We start from the raw sequence: 18,666 nt of genomic DNA on the forward strand, positions 1-18,666 counted from the left end.
TTAAATTTGTTTTTTAATTTTTCAATTTAATTTATTTTTTTATTAGTTTCAGGTGTACAAAACTATGTAATAGTTAGACATTTCACCCCTCACAAAGTGATAACCCCTCTCCCCCAATCTGTTACCCCTCTGACATCATATATAGCTGTTACAATCCCATTGACAGTATTCCCTATGCTGAACTCCATATCCATGACTATACATATATATTAAATTATAGTTAACATTCAGCATTATTAGAGAACCCCAGAGACTCCACCAAAAAGCTATTAGAACTGATAAAATAATTTAATAAAGTAAAAATTAGTAAAATTAATATCCAGAAATCAGTTGCATTTGTATATACCAATAGTGAACTATCAGAAGGAGAAATCAAGAAAACAATCCCATTTACAATTACTTCAAAACAATAAAATACTTAGGAATAAATTTAACCAAAGAAGTAAAACACCTGTACTCAAAAAATTGTAAGACACTGAAGAGATAAGTGAAAGAAGATACAAATAAATGGAAACACATACCATGCTCATGGATACAAAGAATTAATATAAAATGTCAGTACTACCTAAGGCAATATATAGATTGAGTGCAATTCCTATCAAACCACCAATGACATTTTTCACAGAAATAGAATATATAATCCTAAATTTATATGGAATCATTCCCTAATTTTTTATGCTTGTGAGTTTTCTTAAACATCAGAAGTAGATGACAACACAATTAATTCAACATTCCTTTAACCAATATTTAAGCCATGCCTCCTATTTATTAGGTCCTGTTCTAAGGACTAGAGATGTAATGGTGAATAAGACAAAACCCCCGTCCTTATGTTACAATGCAGTGTGATGATTATGACAAGACTAAGCACAGAACATCAGATTCTGGAGGAGATAATGCCTAAACTAAGACCTCTAGATGTGTACAAGCAGGTCAGTACAATTGTCACATTTCCCGAGGACAAATAATTCCTTTCCATAGTTATAACTTCAAGTTGAGAGTATTTTGAAAATATAATTCTTAATGTTTATCTGAATTCTAGTTTTTGTTCATTTTCTTAACTAACTCTTAAGTTGCAAAAAATCATCTAATTAAAATTATTTTCTCCTTAATAAACTGTGAAGTGTGGATTACAGGATGGAGGTATTAACATGTAGTGTGTTGTAGATCAGGTTTCTACTTAAGAGTTCAAATTTATCATGTTTCCACATAAAATTTGATATTAAATTGTTTCCTTTTAAGTGGTAGCCATTAATACGAGAAAATTCAAATATAGCATTTTTTATAAGCTTCGTTTTTCATGCATTTTGTAGCTTTGTTATAGCTGGTGTGACCTGAGGTCTTGACAGACCAACTATGCCCTTGTGTTAACGGTGTTTATCGTATAATTTCCTCTTCCTTCCTTATTGCCCTTTATCTGTTTCCAGTTCACAGAGTTGATAAATAGATAACTGTTGCTTCTCAGACTTTCTTTTCTGATAGAAAGTTAGATTTATTTTTTAAACATGAAAGGCTAAGTCTAACTCAGTAATTTACAAAATTAAGCATAATTAACAAGTTTTTCAAGTCTACTTTTAAAATTATTCCTTTTACTCTTCATAGGCTTTCTGTTCAGATAAACTACAGAAATTAGAGTACCTCTAGTTTTAAAAATTAAGTTGGCTTTATTGATGATTAAAGTCTACATTTTATAATAACAATATAATAATGATAGAGCACCTGGCTCAGCAGTGGGTCTAGAAGAAGTAAATACATATTAAATAAAATGAAAGTATTTGGGATTACATAGTGTCTTTTCTCAAAATAGGTCAAATTTAAAATGCAAGGCACTCAAAATGTTCCTGAGGATGCTTATTCAGTCATAGGGGAAATGTTTTTTTAGTCTAAATTTAGGTTCAGAGCACTTTTATGGAGCCACTGCCCCAGCAGACCCAGCCAAGGCCCCTTTCAGTGCCTTAAGTGAATTAGCTATAAGATTTATTGATGGATCCAGAAGCACCATTAAGCACCCACTGTTCCATCCCTAGCCAGGCCCAACCCATGGGAGGAAAGACAGACTTCCCCAAACTTCACCACATAGGGCTGGCCCTGCTCAGTTCCCACCAGGGAACACACCTGGGCCAACCTAGACGTAAAAAGAACTTGAAAAAAAAAAAAAAATCCCCTGTAGTATATCTCCATTCGAATGGTGCTGATAGTAACTTCGTCCTCATGTGACCCAAACAATTCTAGAGATTATCTGACTGCATGGGATTCTGAAGAGACCGTTGAACAGTTCTGGATCTGTGCTATCCAAAAAACCAAAACAGAAATAAGGTCTAGCACAACAGCGGCATGCATTCATTTATGTGTTCAAAGCCCTGAGAGAAAAAACTGACTATAATATTTTTTATTTACATTTGCAAATCTTGAATTATATGTGAGCTCAGGTCATTTGCAGGGTCTCTTTAGAATACATAAAAAGGTGATACGGCCCACAAGTGACTGTTAAGGAGCCCACAACACTTTGGCTTGACTCAGGTTGGACAATTACACTCATTTTGTCTTTATTTTCCCTATTCTGATTTTTTCAGTTAAGTGTGGAAAATGACCCTTCATTTTTCACTAAGGCAAATGGGCAGTATTACTGCGCATGTTACTACTGAGATCCTCCTACCTTCCTCTTCGGTAACAGAGATGCTGCTTAAAAAGGCTGGTTAGGTTGCTTATTATGGCTATTAATATTATTATAGCGTTTTCTGATTCAGAGAGGTTCTGGGAACATCCTGTACATGACTGGCTCTTGGATGAGTTGTAGGATACAGTGTTGTCTTGAGCAAGCCATCTTTCTATCTCCTGACTCCCTGCTTAGCTTAGCCCCTTCTCTTAAAGGGACCGGCATCCCCTTCCTTTCTCCTCCAACTAGGACAGAACAAATAGCTTCCATTTAGCAGTGCTTATTCTATAGCAGGCCCTGTGCTGGATCCGCCTAGAATGTACTACGCACAAACAGTCCTCCTCTAGGGTAGATAACATGATCATCATTACACAGACAGGGAAAATGTAACTTGCTCAAGATCACACCACTGAAGAAAGGAAGCTGGAATTGGATCCCAGGTTTGTCTGACAGCCAAAGCTAATCACTTCACCACCATCCTACCTCGCGTAACTCTGCTGCTGTCCAGAACTCTGTGAGGCCCAGATCTACGGATCATTGATCACATAAATAGCCTTTCTTAGTGCCTGGCGCCACTTCACACAGGCTGACCCCACTGACTGAACCTCAGAACCATCGCATAGCACTAGCTTCAGAGGGGCATATGACAATTACTGTTACAAGCTGCAAGGAAATTGAACTGCTGTTGAGAGAAACTCTGTGCTGCATAATTTTATCTGTACACCAAAAATGGAACCGACGACTACCACCACCACCACCACCACCACCACCACCACCTTTGGTTTTTAAAGATCCCCTCAGTATTCATCTATCCATTCCGATCCTCCTTTACTTTCCCTGGTGGTGGGGTTATAGCAGTGTTTTTGGCAGGGTTAGCAAGTGACTCACTTATTTACTTTGGTTGCCAATAAATAACTGTAGCCTGTTAATAATTGTGCATGTTTTATGTAGCCTTTGACAAACTAAGACTGTTTTATACATCTGGCATCTGCGATTGGATCAATACCCCTTCATACCTGGTCTCCTTATATAACTCTCTATTAACAGAAAGTAGATCACCTAAGGAAGAAAGTTAAATACCTAAAGTAATTTACTAGGTCATTTTATCTGTGATGTACATTCATGTACTCAACTTTTCGTTGACTGTTACCTAAATATCAGTCTTTGCCCAGCAATATAAAAGAATAAACCTGATATATGTTTTCATGCTTTAAAGTATATCAGATAGGTCACAAATGCCTTAAATTGTAATATGTTTACATCTTTATGTGAGCGGTATGTACATTTTTTTGTTTTGTTTTTCAGTTTTTTTGTTTGTTTTCTAATAACTTTTTTAAAAGCAGTTTTGGGTTCACAGTAAAATTAATAGGAAGTTATATGTATATATTTGTTAGCCCTTTTAAATTGTTAGCTCTATGAGGGTGTGATACATGTTCTGATTTATCTTTTAGCATGTCATAACGCCAAACAACACTTTGTATGTAATAGATACTCAGTAAATATTGTTTACTTAGTGAATAAATTAGTCTGTACTAGGTTGAACAGATTTGCAGTCCTAAGTTGTTCTTGCCATCATTTCACTCTGCATAATTAGAGAAGTTTTACTAAAATGATTAAAAATGTGTTATTGAATTATTGGTATAGATTCTAAAGCAGTGGGATGAAAGAGACCCTGGCTGCACCCTTATGAGGAAGCAGTGAGGATGAGATTCTCACTCTAGGGTATACTTGGTGGATTTTATGTGTAACTGAATTAATTTACTTCACTTAGGAAGGTTAGATTTATGATATCCATATGGCACTCTATAACTTTTTTCTTTTATCCTGCCGACTAATATTTATCCTATTATAAAATAATGTTTATTATAGAGATTAACTCTATATGAAAATAGAAAGAAAAAATTAAAATTATCTATAACCTTATTCCAGATATAATCACTCAATATTTGTGTGTATTCTTTGTATTTTTTCCTCTTCCATCAATATTTGTGTGTATTCTTTGTATTTTTTCCTCTTCCATGCAATTTCATCAGGTCCATTCAATTGGTACCCTGTATGTTTATGTAACATTGTATAACCACAAAGTATCTTGTGGATTGTTACAAAATATTCCTTTACATGGATGTGCTATGTTTTATTTAATCATTTTCTACTATTGGACATTTAGGTTGCTTTTAGTTTTTTTCTATCATAAAAATTATCTTTTTAACATAAATCTCTGTTTGTTTTCAGTTATGCAAGATAAATTCCTAGAACTAATTAATGAGTACAGATTTTGAACTTTAAGTTCTTGATACATATTACCCAATAGTTTTCCAGAAAATATTTTAGCAATTCACAAATTTATCAGAAATATATGGGAGATGGTGTTTTGTTAAACTATCGTCAAAATTGATTATTACATCTACATACTCTTAAACAAGTATTATTTAGGTCAACTGATTTTAATACATTACTGTCATTCACTATGCTGAGAAGTATATAAATTAAACACTTCAGTTTGCTTTTAGAAAGAATTATGAAATATTTTTAAGAGTCACAGTAGTTTGGAGGCTGCATGTTGCAATACAGTTTCCACCTACATGCAAATAGCGTTCAGGTCTAATTGTAAACTCTGCATACTTTTGCTCAGCTGGACTTACGTTGTCTTCCATACCGATACCTACTTCATTGGCGTTTACTCAAGTGTTTCGATGAGGCATTATATCTGGCATGGCTTTAGCATTCATTCTCTCTTGTAGCAATCAATCTCATTTCTATTTGCTGTGGAAACTAAACTTAATGAACATTCAAAGTTTACTTTATTTATGTATTTATGTATTTTTATGGACTACTCTACAAAAGCAACTTTCTTCCTTGCCAATATACTACACTGAGTGCAGATGAATCTGAGTGGTTTCATTTTAGAGTAGCAGTTATATTTGTATTAGGAAGGCAATAGTCTTGGAGGAATACCAAAAAAAAAAAAAAAAAAAAAAATCATTTCAAAGTGTGCCTCATTCTCTAGTCAAAGCATTTTCGTTTCAGAGTCCATGGTAAGCCTTAGTCCCTTGATGGTCCTTGTTTTGATAACTCTACTACGGGACTCTATGTGTGTGTATATTCACACACAGGAATTTAAGGTGATTTTGAAATATCCTCTGGGGAAAATGGAGATATAAAATAACTCACCTCTGCAGTCTTTCCTTCTTCTCTACAGAAATTATCTTAGCATAATACTGGCTCTACTTAGAAAATTGACGTTTACTTATATTTTCGTTTTGCATTTTAGGTACCTGATAAATTTCAAGTCTGTCTGTGCCCCATAGCTGCACAGGTATGTATATGAATTACCATAGTTATGTAAATCTATGTATTAACTGATAAGTTATTGCATTTTTATGTATTAAAATTACTTACAGATTTCATAATGTGAAAATGTTAATTTTTGAGTACTTATAAATGTTGACAGTTTCAAAGCATAGTACATTTTCTACATACGTTGCATTTTACTCTATTGTAAGAATCAAATAAATGTTTCTTGGATTTGATGAGGCAGAATAATTTTAATTACAAAGCATTCATTTGATGAAACAGTAGAGAATGTTTTATGGAACTATACTATTAAAGTGACTATTGATGTGGGGTCAAATTATTGCAGAAGCACTGTTTTTGACATTATTGCTTTATTTGCAAACTTTTTTTTTCTTCTGCTTTTGAGTTTGTTTTCTGTGGTGGTTGCTTTAGGTAAGGAGTGGTTGCAGATGTACTGTCTGCTGCACTTCTCAAGCACTATGGGAATGGAAAAAAAATGTTTGCACCTGTTGAAAATCTCAACCATGCGGTGTTGTGGTTCTTGGGCAACAAGCAGGAATTCTCAAAAGCTTGGTCGCACCTGCTCAGTTGTTGCTTGCAGCTGTGTCATACGAGTGAGCACACAGAGAAGCATGTTAGCAGTTTGCTTGTGCTGTTACGTGTTTTGTGTACTCTGAATCTGAAAGACTTACTTGATGTAGACCTTGAACTATCACATTGGTTTATGGGAAAACGCATGGGTTTTAGTTCCCAAATATTTTCTCCAAATCCTTCATTCTGAGTCTCAAATATTGTTTAGTTAACTGTCCTAGATAATGTGTCTGTTAACGTCTCTAAAGGATACCTGGGGAGAGTAGATCTCTCCAGATAAGTGGGTTGATAATAATTTTTATCCTGGTAGACACATTTTGTGTTTGGCTCAATTTCACCATGTTGGCAACCCCACTATGTGAGGCTGGATGTAGTTATTGATCCATTTAGCTGAACAGATTTGAAAGCATTTGGCTATTAGTGGACACATGGGGCATATTCAGAAAATTTAAGGGTATATTGTAAGATTTCTTGATTTGTGCATGTGTCTCTGTGGCAGTTGGGTGGAAGTGAGAGAGAAAAAAATGAAAATTAAACAGTGATCTTAGAAAAGGTGCTAAAATCCAGATGTAGTTTTTAAGGCTGGAATATTATTCTTTGCTTTCATCAAGTCTAGTCACCTGGTATTTTCCCAAGTGTTGCTGTCAGTGATAATGTTTCTTTTAGTTAATAGCTCTATATATTTTCTGACAAATATCTACATTTTTAATATAGACATGCTATTATAGACTGTATTCTGTACTAGTTAGGAAAAATTGTTAAATGCAATATAATAAGCTGCAACTCAACATAAGAAATATTTAGTTAAATAATTTATTTGATAGTCCCAAATTCCCGATATTGAAAATGTATTCAAATGACTGGCATTATTCTCATTAACATATTGAAAATGCTAAGGAGTTCTTATCAATATTTAGCAATATAAAGTCTTAGAGCTGGTGTACCTTTTCCATTTATTGACCCATTTAAATCTGTTTTTGCTTTTGTTTTTTTAAAATAAATCACCATAACATGAATTTAACTAACCTCTTTGGAAGTATGAAACATAGGTGCTAAGGTAAGTAGAGGATTTTCCACACAATGCTTTGAACATAGTAGGTGGTCAACAAATGTTAAATGAATGCATATATGAATAAAACATGCCTGGGGTTGTATTAGAAATAGAGGGCTAGAGTCCCAGAAACTTGTTACTCATTATATGTTTTGTATGGTTCTATGTATATGGACTTCCTTTAGTTCTTATACTGTTGATTAGACAGAAATGAAACAACTGATAAATTCTGTCTTCAAAATGAGAAATGAATATGTAAGAATTGATCCTCATTCTAATCGAGAATTGACATCACACTATTTACAATATGCTTTATATTCATTTTTACTGACTATGAAAAAAGTCTTTATGTTATCCTTATTTTACACACAATGTGAAGCATCAATGACTAAGTCAAGTGGAACTTGTCACCTTGGAAATACTTTGCAACATATGAATAAATTACTCTTCTGTGTTGTATGATTAATGCTGTAGGTTTCCTGAGCAATCACTTGTTCTCTCCTTCCCTCCCTCCTTCTTTCTCTCCCTCCCTCCCTCTTTCCCCCACACTTCCCCATCTCTAACTCACTGAAAACACAAAAATAAAATGTATGTTGACTTTCTTCAGGTCAAGTAAGATCAGATCATATTAAAAATCTGTAACTGTTTTGATAAACAGAAGTAATGGGTCCTGTGTTTACTGTATACATGTTTATAATTATGGTTTCTGTTATTGACAAAATTCTAACTATAAATAAGTAGCAATAAAGCCAAGTAGAGATAGAGTCAAAATAGGGTAATTAAGACCTGCTTTACACAGGCCATTCTAAAGTTCCACTTTGTGTGGCACGAATCAGTCATAAGAATGGGGGAGGTTGCATAATGAGCCAATATCTATTGCATCAAAACATCTTGTTTAGGCTTCTCAAAATTTGGTACCACTGGTTGATGATGTTCATGGGTGCTGCTAGGCTTGGAAGTACCTTTCCCCTGGGAACAGTGGTTGTTTTGTTTTGTTTTATTTTGTTTTGTTGTTTTATTTTCACTGTAGTTACATCAGTGGATGAGAGGCCAATAGCAAAGACATTATTGTGTTTTTTCTGAAACCTTAGTGTGGAAGATTAAACTATATTCCTCTGTTCGTCTCAACATTAGAAATTAAGACATGAGCCAAGAACGTGTATTAACTAGAATACTAAACCAGATAACAACAGCTGCTTCAGTGACTTGTACCAGAAATTATAGTATGGAATCCCAAGGAGGTAGAAATTTCTAAGCCCCAGGATTCTTGGTCATAATTGCAGGTTTCCTTGTGATTTCAAGGTTAAAGAAATAAAGGAAGAAACTCAACATTTATTTAGAGCATAGTGTGTCTAGGTGTAATTTCTTTCTTCTTTCTCATTCTTTGCTCCCTTCCCTCCTCATTTCTTTCCTTCCTTTTATTCCACACAGTAAATGGATGCCTACTCTTTGCCTGATGCAGTGCTAGGCTAACTGAATAAAACAAAGTCCTTGCCCTCAAGGAGCACACAGGCTAGTGGGAGACAAAGGTATGTCAACAGAGCTCATTTGGGCTTCACCAGTTAGTATGGACCCAGTCAAGTTATGTCATCTTTCTGTTCCTTTGTTACTTCATTTGTAAAATTGGAAAAATAATAGTATCTACCTCATATATGGTTGTGTTGAGTTAGATATAACACAGTACACGTAAAATTCTTAGTTTGGTGCTTGGTACATAGCAAGTGTTCAATAAATCTTAGCTACACTAGTATTATTTCTGTCACTACTGTTACCACGACTACAACTTAGATAATGAAGAAAGACCATCTAATAGACTGACTCTGGTCTGGACATTGTCACACAGATTGTCTTAAAGCCGGGGTGTCCAAAGTGCGGCCCACGGGCCAACTGCAGCCCACGATCCATTTTTTTTGGCCCACAGCAAATTCCACAGCAAACTGAAAATATATTTAGTTTACTTAGATAAACCAGGTGAGGCAATACATACTTCACCTCGAGTGAGTGGCCTGGCTGTTTGTGTGTTTTACCGAATATGGCCATTGGTGAAAAATGTTGAAAAAAGTTTGAACACCACTGTCTTAAAGGTTCTATCCAAAGTTACCTCTGCTTCTGGGCTTTAGAAGAGATTCTGAAAATCATTTAGTGTTAGAACTTGGAGGGATCTTAATGGTCATCTATCTAACATCTTTATTTTATACATGGTGAGAAAATAAACTCAGAAAGTTCATGTACTTGTCAGGGCTATACAGTCTAGTAGGTGAGAGATGAAGGATTTGAACCCAGAACTCTTGATTCTTGGTCTAGTGTGAGATACTTCATGTGCAAAAATACTAGAGTTAAATTTTTTCCTACTAGTGATTGGAGAGTTGATTGATTTTCAACAGGAAGTAAATGAACTATGTCAAGTTGGTGGAACACTAACCATACGCGTAAGACAAGCAATCATTGTACGGAATTTGAAAGAAGTTCAGGTATTTTTATAATGGGATTAATTTTATCTAAAATGATTGAAGCCTTTTAGTATGTTTGTGAATAACTGGTTTATACATAAGGAGAATAAAGTGAGGTTTAGCAAGACTTTACTATCTAAGTGACTCCAGATGCTTTGAAGGAATCTGTGAATACCTTAAATAAATCAGCATCTTGAAAGCCAATGATGCTTCTAGGATCTCTGGATTCTAAATGTCTTGCCTGCATTTGAGGTTAGGAGCTTTGGGGTCCAAATGACATGCTCTGAAATCCCAGTCCCACAATTTAGTAGCTTTGTGACATGATCTCGTTTGCCTAACCTTGCTAGGCCTCAAATTTTCTTATCTGAATTATGATATAATAATGTCTACCTTTTTAATGATGGATGTGAGAATTAAAGTAGATAAGGTGTGCAAAATATTTAGTGCATGACATCCACCAGTCTTTCCTAGATATTAATTTTCTTCTCTCTTCTCATGTTAAAATATGAAAGTGGTTATGATGAGTAGTAAAAGAATTTGGGGGAAGTATGGGATTCACCCATTAAGAAAGTTAATTTTGGCAAAGTTCCATCTTTCATGGTAGTGGTTGAGTATCTTAGTTCAGTTTGATTAGACTCAGCATTTCTAGCTATGCATGCTGCATTTCTGTTGAAGGCTGGGGCTATTTAAGGAAAAACTTAAGATGAGGATGATCGCATACACTACAAGGTCTGTTGATTTGGGAAATGTACTTTTCAATGGAAGGACAGTTGGTACAACTCCTGACAACTGTCACCCCTCGTTTGAAAGTCAGATACTCTTAAAACCAATCTCTTGCAAAGAATCCATACTTGCCAATTAATCCATGTACTCTTACATGCATCCTGGTGAACTGAAGGTGGTTCTGTTGGCAAGGTTGTCACAATCTATGCAGCCACTGGTTTAGTGATCATAGGTGGCAATGAGTAGATGGCTGTATAAGGCCGTCTTTTTCCCTTGAGAAGAAAATTAGTGTGTGAAAATGTCCTGATAGCCTCCTATACAAACTCCATCAACAGAAGAAAAGTGGATTTGTGAATTTGTATATATGATTTCCCCTTAATTATCTTTAATAAAAACTAGATGATCTTAATTATAGTAAACCAGTTCTTTTTTTTTTTTTTTTCTGCCAGGCTTTTTATAATGCAGCAGTATCTTTCTGAACAGCAATCAGAAAGTAAGTAAGGGAAAAAGCACTAGATAATTTATGGATAGACCATTACTTAGCAGCATGAATAAAGTTGACTTGTCTTGTGTACAGTTTTGACCATGATGAGTCAAGGTAAATATTAAAGATTCATGAAATTTTCATTTAGTTGGGTATTAGTTTGCTAGGGCTGCCATTACAAAGTATCACAAACTGGGTGGCTTAAACAGCAGAAATTTGTTTTGTCACAGTCCAGGAGTCTGAAATCAATGTTTTGACAATGTTAGTTCCTTCTGAGGGCTGTGAGGGAAAGATGGTTCTAGGCCTCTCTCCCTAACTTGTAAACCTCCATCTTCCCCCGTGTCTCTTCACATCATCTTCCCTCTATGCGTATATGTCTCTGTGTCCAAATTTCCCTGTTTTATGAGGACACAGTCATATTGGATTAGGGCTCTCTTTAATGATCTTATTTTTAACTTGATTACCTCTATAAAGATCCTATCTCGAAATAAATAAGGTCACACTTTGAAGTATTTGGGGTTAGGAATCCAACATATCTTCTTTTTTTTTGGGGGGGTGGTGTAACAATTCAACTCATAACAATTAGGTTAATAATAGTTAACATTTATTGAGTGACTTATATTTCAGATATTTTACATACATTATTGATAATCCTTATAACAATCTATTACAGAGATGTTATTTTCCCTATTTTACAAGTGAGAAAAGTTAAATTCAGATTAAGAAAAGTTAAATTCAGGATAAGCAATTTTTCCAAGATCACACAGCTAGTAGATGTTAAATGCTGGGATTTGATCCAGAATTCGATGCCACCTTTTTAATGGATAAGCTTCACAACAACTCAGTCAAAAGTCTAAAGTTACTTGGAGCATTGCATTTTTTGTTTGTTTGGTTGTTTTCTTTGGGGTGGGGGTCATTAGGGCTTGTGCCAAAGGACATTCTATCCATCAAAAAAGGTGCATTAGGCTATTGCATAAATGCCCCATAGTGACTACCTACATTGTCACTCCTGATTTTTTCACTGACGGTGGTGGTGGTGACGTCTTAATGTTTTGGCTCTCCTGCACCTGATGACGCTCTTAGACAGGATGGATTCCGAACACAGACTGCACGGGTGGTTCTGGCCCCAGTGTGTGTGGATGGCATTGAGAGCCAAGTCCCACCCTGAGTCTGCTACACAGCACATGGCCGCTCTCCTCTCCTTTTTTTCTCGCCTCCTTCTCCCTCATCTTTGTTGTTTACTTTGAACAGGGAGTTTGTGATTTTCCTTTCTGACAGCCCCTTCCATGAGCGAGAACTATTGAAGAATGACAAAATAGGGGATATCTGTGCTGATGTGGAAGCTAGTGCTCCTGTAGCTGTGGCCTCTAAACCGGCCACACCCTTATTGTTGCTCATTCACCTAAAGAGCAAGGGGCGCTGTGCACTTTATTTAAATTCCCTATCTCACCAAAGGAACAGTTTGTTTCTCACTTTGAAGTTTTAAAGCAGGACTTGCTCATGACCCAATTTCACTAATAATTCTCTTAAGTAATCCTTGTACTCATTTATAAGACTTTTTTCCCCCACCCACTGTCTGTCTAGCCTGGTTTAAAATTTTTATATATGTACTTTTAAAAAATTGATTAGCTGGAGAGCTGCCCATTCCTCTGTGCTGTATAATAAGGATTTAAAAACTGCACACTGAATTCTGTATAGTGTAATTAAAACTGACCCACATTTGGACCTGAGTACACCAGGACTTAGCCAAACTTGCCATGAGCTGAGTTCTGGTGGCAGATGGGAACTAATGAGGACACACTCCACTCCAGAATTTCCCAGCTGCTTGGCCCCTTTTTGTACAAACAAGGTTTGGAGCGAAGTCCGGATCCCAAGAGCATGTTCTGTAAATGTGCTGTACCCAGTGATTTGGGAAATGTTCTCACAGAGTCAGGCTGTTTGAAGGTATCCTTAAGACTTCCGCTACTGTGAGATTTTAAATATGATGATTCAAGGGGACCTTTTGTGCTCGATCCAACCAATTTTTAATTTTAAAGTGAATTAAAATTACATCTTCCCTTGTCTCTTTTCCTGTGACTGGGGGTAGAATGATCACATATATCCAAACCTGGAGATTTGCAGGTGGTTGTCCCAGGACTAGGTCTCCTTGCAACCTATGGATCTCTTCAACTGGTTTGATGTCCTGGGACTATTCAGGCAGATGTAATTGAATCAGTTTGAAGCAGCTGTAGCTGGCATGTGGTCTCTCAGATTGCTAGCACCTGCTTGTTTTTTTGCAACTCACTAGAGTGAGAGAAGTGCCAAAACCAGCGTTGGTCTTGGAGCAGATAAAGCACTTCAGATCCTATATTCCATTCTCCTTCCAATCTCGCCACATCATCATTGGTGCCTGGATGAATACAACCCCTTTTCATGATTATGGCTGAGGTATACTTTTCCTTCTCATTCTTCTCAGTATTGAGATCCTGACAGTACTGACCATGCTAGTCCAAAAAAATAAGGGAGTGTAATGGTGATCAGGTGGCTTTGGGGCTCTTATCATTAGACAACTGGGTAGCCTGCGGTTTGCAGAATCATTTAAATGAAAGCACCAAATTCATTTGCTCTTCCAGCACAGTCTTATTGGCACAGAGAATGAGCAGTTAATGTATAACAAACTGTGAGCTGTTATGGAATATGATAAATACATTTGCTTAGCGGGGGGAATGTAAAATGGAACTATACCTCTAGTGTAATTCTAAACTAATCGACACGGATTTCTTCAACACTTACTATGGGCAAGGAGATGCAGTCTATTAAAAAAAGGATAAAAATTCTCAGACATAGTAAATATATAAAATATGTTTTAAAGGATATAGATTTGGAATTTTTTTTTTTTAAAAAAAGGTTTAAATCCATTTAAAAATGCTTGTTTACCTTAACTTGTCTTTGTTCCACTATATTATTCAGTAGGCATATATTTAATTCTTAAATATTACTTCCTAATGTTTAATTTGAACCTGGAGATGATAAAGGCAACATATTGACTTAAATTTTGTAGTTTATTTTACAAAGTTCCTTTAAAATGGGTTTGATGTTGGTAATCTTTTGAGAAAAGCAGAAAGAAATGGAGTTTATGAATAATAGTGATAAATGAATTCTAAAAGTGTCATTACCATCAGCAGATCCCTGTTTTGCAAGGCATGGCTAGATGCTATGAACATAAAGAGGCATATATGGTCCTTGACTAAGAGAATCTTATGGTATACTTGAGATATAATATACATTAATATATTACATATATAATTTATTTATATACATGACAATCTCAGTGTTAAATGCATGCTCTAAACCTAGATTTGGTGTCAAATGCATACTATAAAAGTAAAAAAAAAACTCATGCACTGTTGTAAAATGAATGTTCTAGACCCGATATCCTCATTCTCCCCTTCTGAAGGAAATCACTAATCCATCATGGTTCTCTTTGCCACTAAACCAGAACTTGACCTCAGAATTCTGCTGAAAACAACGCGTTAGACAACCATTAACCAGTTGATAGAAGTTGGAATCCAAGATGAAACTCATTTTCCATGACTGAAAATGTCATTAAATGCTAAAGATACTCAGTGGAGGTAGAGTGTTTGGTGAGTTGCAAGTAAGAAAAAAAAGGGGGGGGGGGCAGGGGCAGAGGACCTGAACAGATATTTCTCCCAAGAAGACATACAAGCGGCCAATAGATACATGAAAAGTTGCTCAACTTCACTAGCTGCTAGCAAAATGCAAATGAAAACAACAATGAGATGCCACCTCACGCCTGTCAGAATGGCTACGGTGTTTCCCCCAAAATAAGACCAGGTCTTATACTGTATTTCCCTGAAAATAAGACCGGGTCTTATAGTACTTTTTGCTTTGAAAGACACATTAGGGCGTATTTTCAGGGGATGTCTTATTTTTTTCATGAACAACAATCTACATTTATTCAAATACAGTCATGTCATCTTCTTCTGGAACATCGTCATAACAAACTAAATGCGTCCGTCTGGCTGTTGATCTTAACTGGGACTTATTTTCAGGGATACATGGCATCATCAACAAGACAAGTAATGCGTAACTAGTTTTGGAGAGGTTGTTGAGTAAAAGGAACTCTCGTACACTGCTGGTGGGAATGTAAATTGGTACAGCCACTATGGAAAACAGTATGGAGGTTCCTCAAAAAATTGTGAACAGGATTACCATACAACCCAGCAGTCCCACTTCTGGGTATCTACCCCAGAAATCTGAAAACATTTATCTGTAAAGATATACGAGGTCACAATTAAGTTCGCGAACTTGTTGCAATGATGTTGCGAACCTTTTTTTTGATATCAGAGGGATTATTCATTATGAATTTGTACCAACTGGACAAGCAGTTAACCAAATTTAGTATTTGGAAGTGCTGAAAAGGCTGCGTGAAAGACAACCTGAACTTTTTGCCAACAATTCATCACGACAATGCACCAGCTCACATGGCACTCACTGTCTGTGACGGAGTTTTTAGCCAGTAAAGAGAGAAATGTATTGGAACGCCCTCCCTACTCACCTGATCTGGCCCCCAGTGACTTCTTTCTTCACCCAAAGATAAAGGAAATATTGAAAGGAAGACATTTTGATGACATTCAGGACATCAAGGGTAATACGATGACAGCCCCGATGGCCATTCCAGTAAAAGAGTTCCAAAATTGCTTTGAAGGGTGAACTAGGCGCTGCCGTCGGTGCATAGTTTCCCAAGGGGAGTACTTTGAAGGTGACCATAGTGATATTCAGCAATGAGGTATGTGGCATTTTTTCTAGGATGAATTTGCAAAGTTAATTTTCCGATCTCCTATGTACCCCTATGTTCATTGCAGCATTATTTACAGTGGCCAAGGCATGGAAACAACCAAAGTGTCCCTGATAGATGATTGGGTAAAGAATTATATATATATGTATATATATATATGTATGTATATATATATATACACACACACACACACACACACACACACACACAATGGAATATTACTCAGCCATAAGAAAAAATGAAATACTGCTATTTGCGACAATATGGATAGATCTTGAGATTATCATGATAAGCAAAATAAGTCAGTCAGAATAGGTTGAGAACTATATATATATGACTTCACTCATGTGGGATATAAAACTGAGAGTAACAAATGAACAGGACAAACAAACAAACAAAATATCATAGACATTGACAACAGTTTAATGATTACCAGAGGGTAAGGAGGTAGGTGGGTGTTAAAAGAGGATAAAGGGAATCAAATATATGGTGATGGAAGGAGAACTGATTTTGGATGGTGAGCACATAATGCAATATATAGATGATGTATTATAGAATTGTACACTTGAAACATATATAATTTTCCTAACCAATGTCACCCCAATAAATTTAATAAAAATTATTTAAAAAAATAAAAAGAAATGGGACTTGAGCTAGGCCTTAAAAAAAAAGAAACTTAGGACTTAAGTAACTAAAAAGGAGAGAGGATATTATTTTCAGGCTGAGGACTAATATCAACAAATAAATTAAGTTTGGAATTCTGTGGTATATAGTCAAAGATTATGAGTAGATCTTAGTTGTAAATAGGTAAGTAGTAATGTAATTATTACTTTAATGGTTTTCTCCTCTGCTAGACCCTGTGAAGTATTATTTGTTATAAAATACCTCTGCAGAGGGAACTTCACTGAGACTCCTATTTGAATTAAGTCTTCTGTATGTTTCTGTAAGTTCTTAGTCTTTTCTTTCATAGTATGTAATTCACCCGATAGCTTTGGGAGCACCTTCCCATTGCCAAGGTTCTATATTAAGAACTGAGGGGATTCAAAGAGGATTTTGTCCTCTATAAGTTTATATAACAACAGTAATTTTTAAAGAATGGTTTTTATTTTTATAAATGCTGTGGCACTCTGAATAATGATTTGGGGGATTTCTATTTTAACCATAGTATGTAAGAATTTTACTACATATTTCTGGATTCAGGGAACAAAGAGGCAATACATCATACTGGGAAGGGTGTGGGTTTTAGAAATACCTGTAAAAGATCTGGGTTATCACATTGACTATGAGATATTGGGCAGCCTGTGCTTTTAGGCTGCTTGCTAATCTAAAAATTAGAGGTGACAATATAAAAAAGCACTTTGAAATTAAAATTATTCCTTCTTCTTCCTCCTCCTCCTCTCCATCCTCCTCCTCTTCCTTCTCTTTTATCATCATCATTGCAATTGTAGTCTGAAACCATGTAATAAAATGGTTAACATGATCTACTGTATAGATCCTTCTTTCTCTGTCACTTTTATTATTTGCTCTAGCTCTCACACATTTATTGTGCACTTTGAATAGAGCATTACACTTATCTGAAAAGAAGCAAGAATTTTAGAAATACTCCATAACCTAGTCATTACTAATATTTACTTTTGAATCATTTGCTCCTCAATAACTATTCTTATTTGTAACATGACTTTTAATATTAATTTATATATTTAAGGTATCTGTTTTATAATGATCCATTTTAAACATTAATTGTTTTTATGTTTTAATCATTCATTCACGCATTCACTCATTCAGTGCAAATTGTAGCTATTGACATAACTATATTCACTTCCCACCTGGTGGGAATACCTTAATTGTCCACATCTTACTGAGCTTATAAAGTGTTAGGAGACCAGTGTCTCTAAAAACAATTCAAATACAAGTAAAAATGACTGTTATTTACTAATAGTGATTAGTATACATCTCTTGGATTAAAAATAGTAATAATGACATTTGCCGTTTCCAGAAAGATATGAATTCCTTCAATATTTCTTGCTTTGAACATGTAATATTTAATGATGAATATCTACATGACTAGCCTTATGATTTTGAGTCTTTAAGGGAATTTATGCAAATAATTTCTAATTTCTAAATATATGCATTCCTATAAATATAGGGTGAAAATTTGTGACTAGATCTTTCATTCCTCAAAATATATTTTCTTCAAAGTATTTGAACTTCTCACACTATTTATTATTCTCATTTTTTTGTTAAGAGTATCAAAACACGATTGTACTATAGGTCATGACTTTTTTAAAATAAAAAATGTAAATGAGTTAGGGTCTTCTGAATTTCAAGATTTAAGTAAGTGTAGGTCCATGATAATATGTACAGAAAAAATAGGTAATCTAAAAATTAACTAAAAATCTTGCTTTTTAATAATGTCTTAACTTTGTGTAGCAAATAGGACAGCTGGGTTTAGTATTACTTTAATAAATGGTTAATTTAGGGTACTTGGAGACAGTTCAAACATAATCTTTAATCATGCTAGTCTGATGCCTCAAGCCAAGCAATGTATACTTATTAGAGTCTTTGCTGGTGTCAGGCTAGGATATGCCCTAAGCCAAAAGAAAATTGAATTTTTTCCCCTGT

The 18,666-nt window shown here is 35.3% G+C and overlaps 1 protein-coding gene across 9 annotated transcripts in view; it reads left to right on the forward strand.

Moving 5' to 3' along the window:
- Positions 1-18,666, forward strand: part of ZBTB20 (zinc finger and BTB domain containing 20) — a 779,143-nt gene that overhangs the window by 198,693 nt on the left and 561,784 nt on the right. For all 9 annotated transcript variants that reach the window (XM_074331585.1, XM_019734851.2, XM_019734862.2 and 6 more), the window contains one exon: positions 5,925-5,969. The gene's annotated coding sequence lies outside the window, so the exon portion shown is untranslated. The remainder of the gene's footprint in view (positions 1-5,924; positions 5,970-18,666) is intronic.

Source organism: Rhinolophus sinicus, linkage group LG01 (genome assembly GCF_036562045.2).
Source record: "Rhinolophus sinicus isolate RSC01 linkage group LG01, ASM3656204v1, whole genome shotgun sequence".
Taxonomy (NCBI): Eukaryota; Metazoa; Chordata; class Mammalia; order Chiroptera; family Rhinolophidae; genus Rhinolophus; species Rhinolophus sinicus.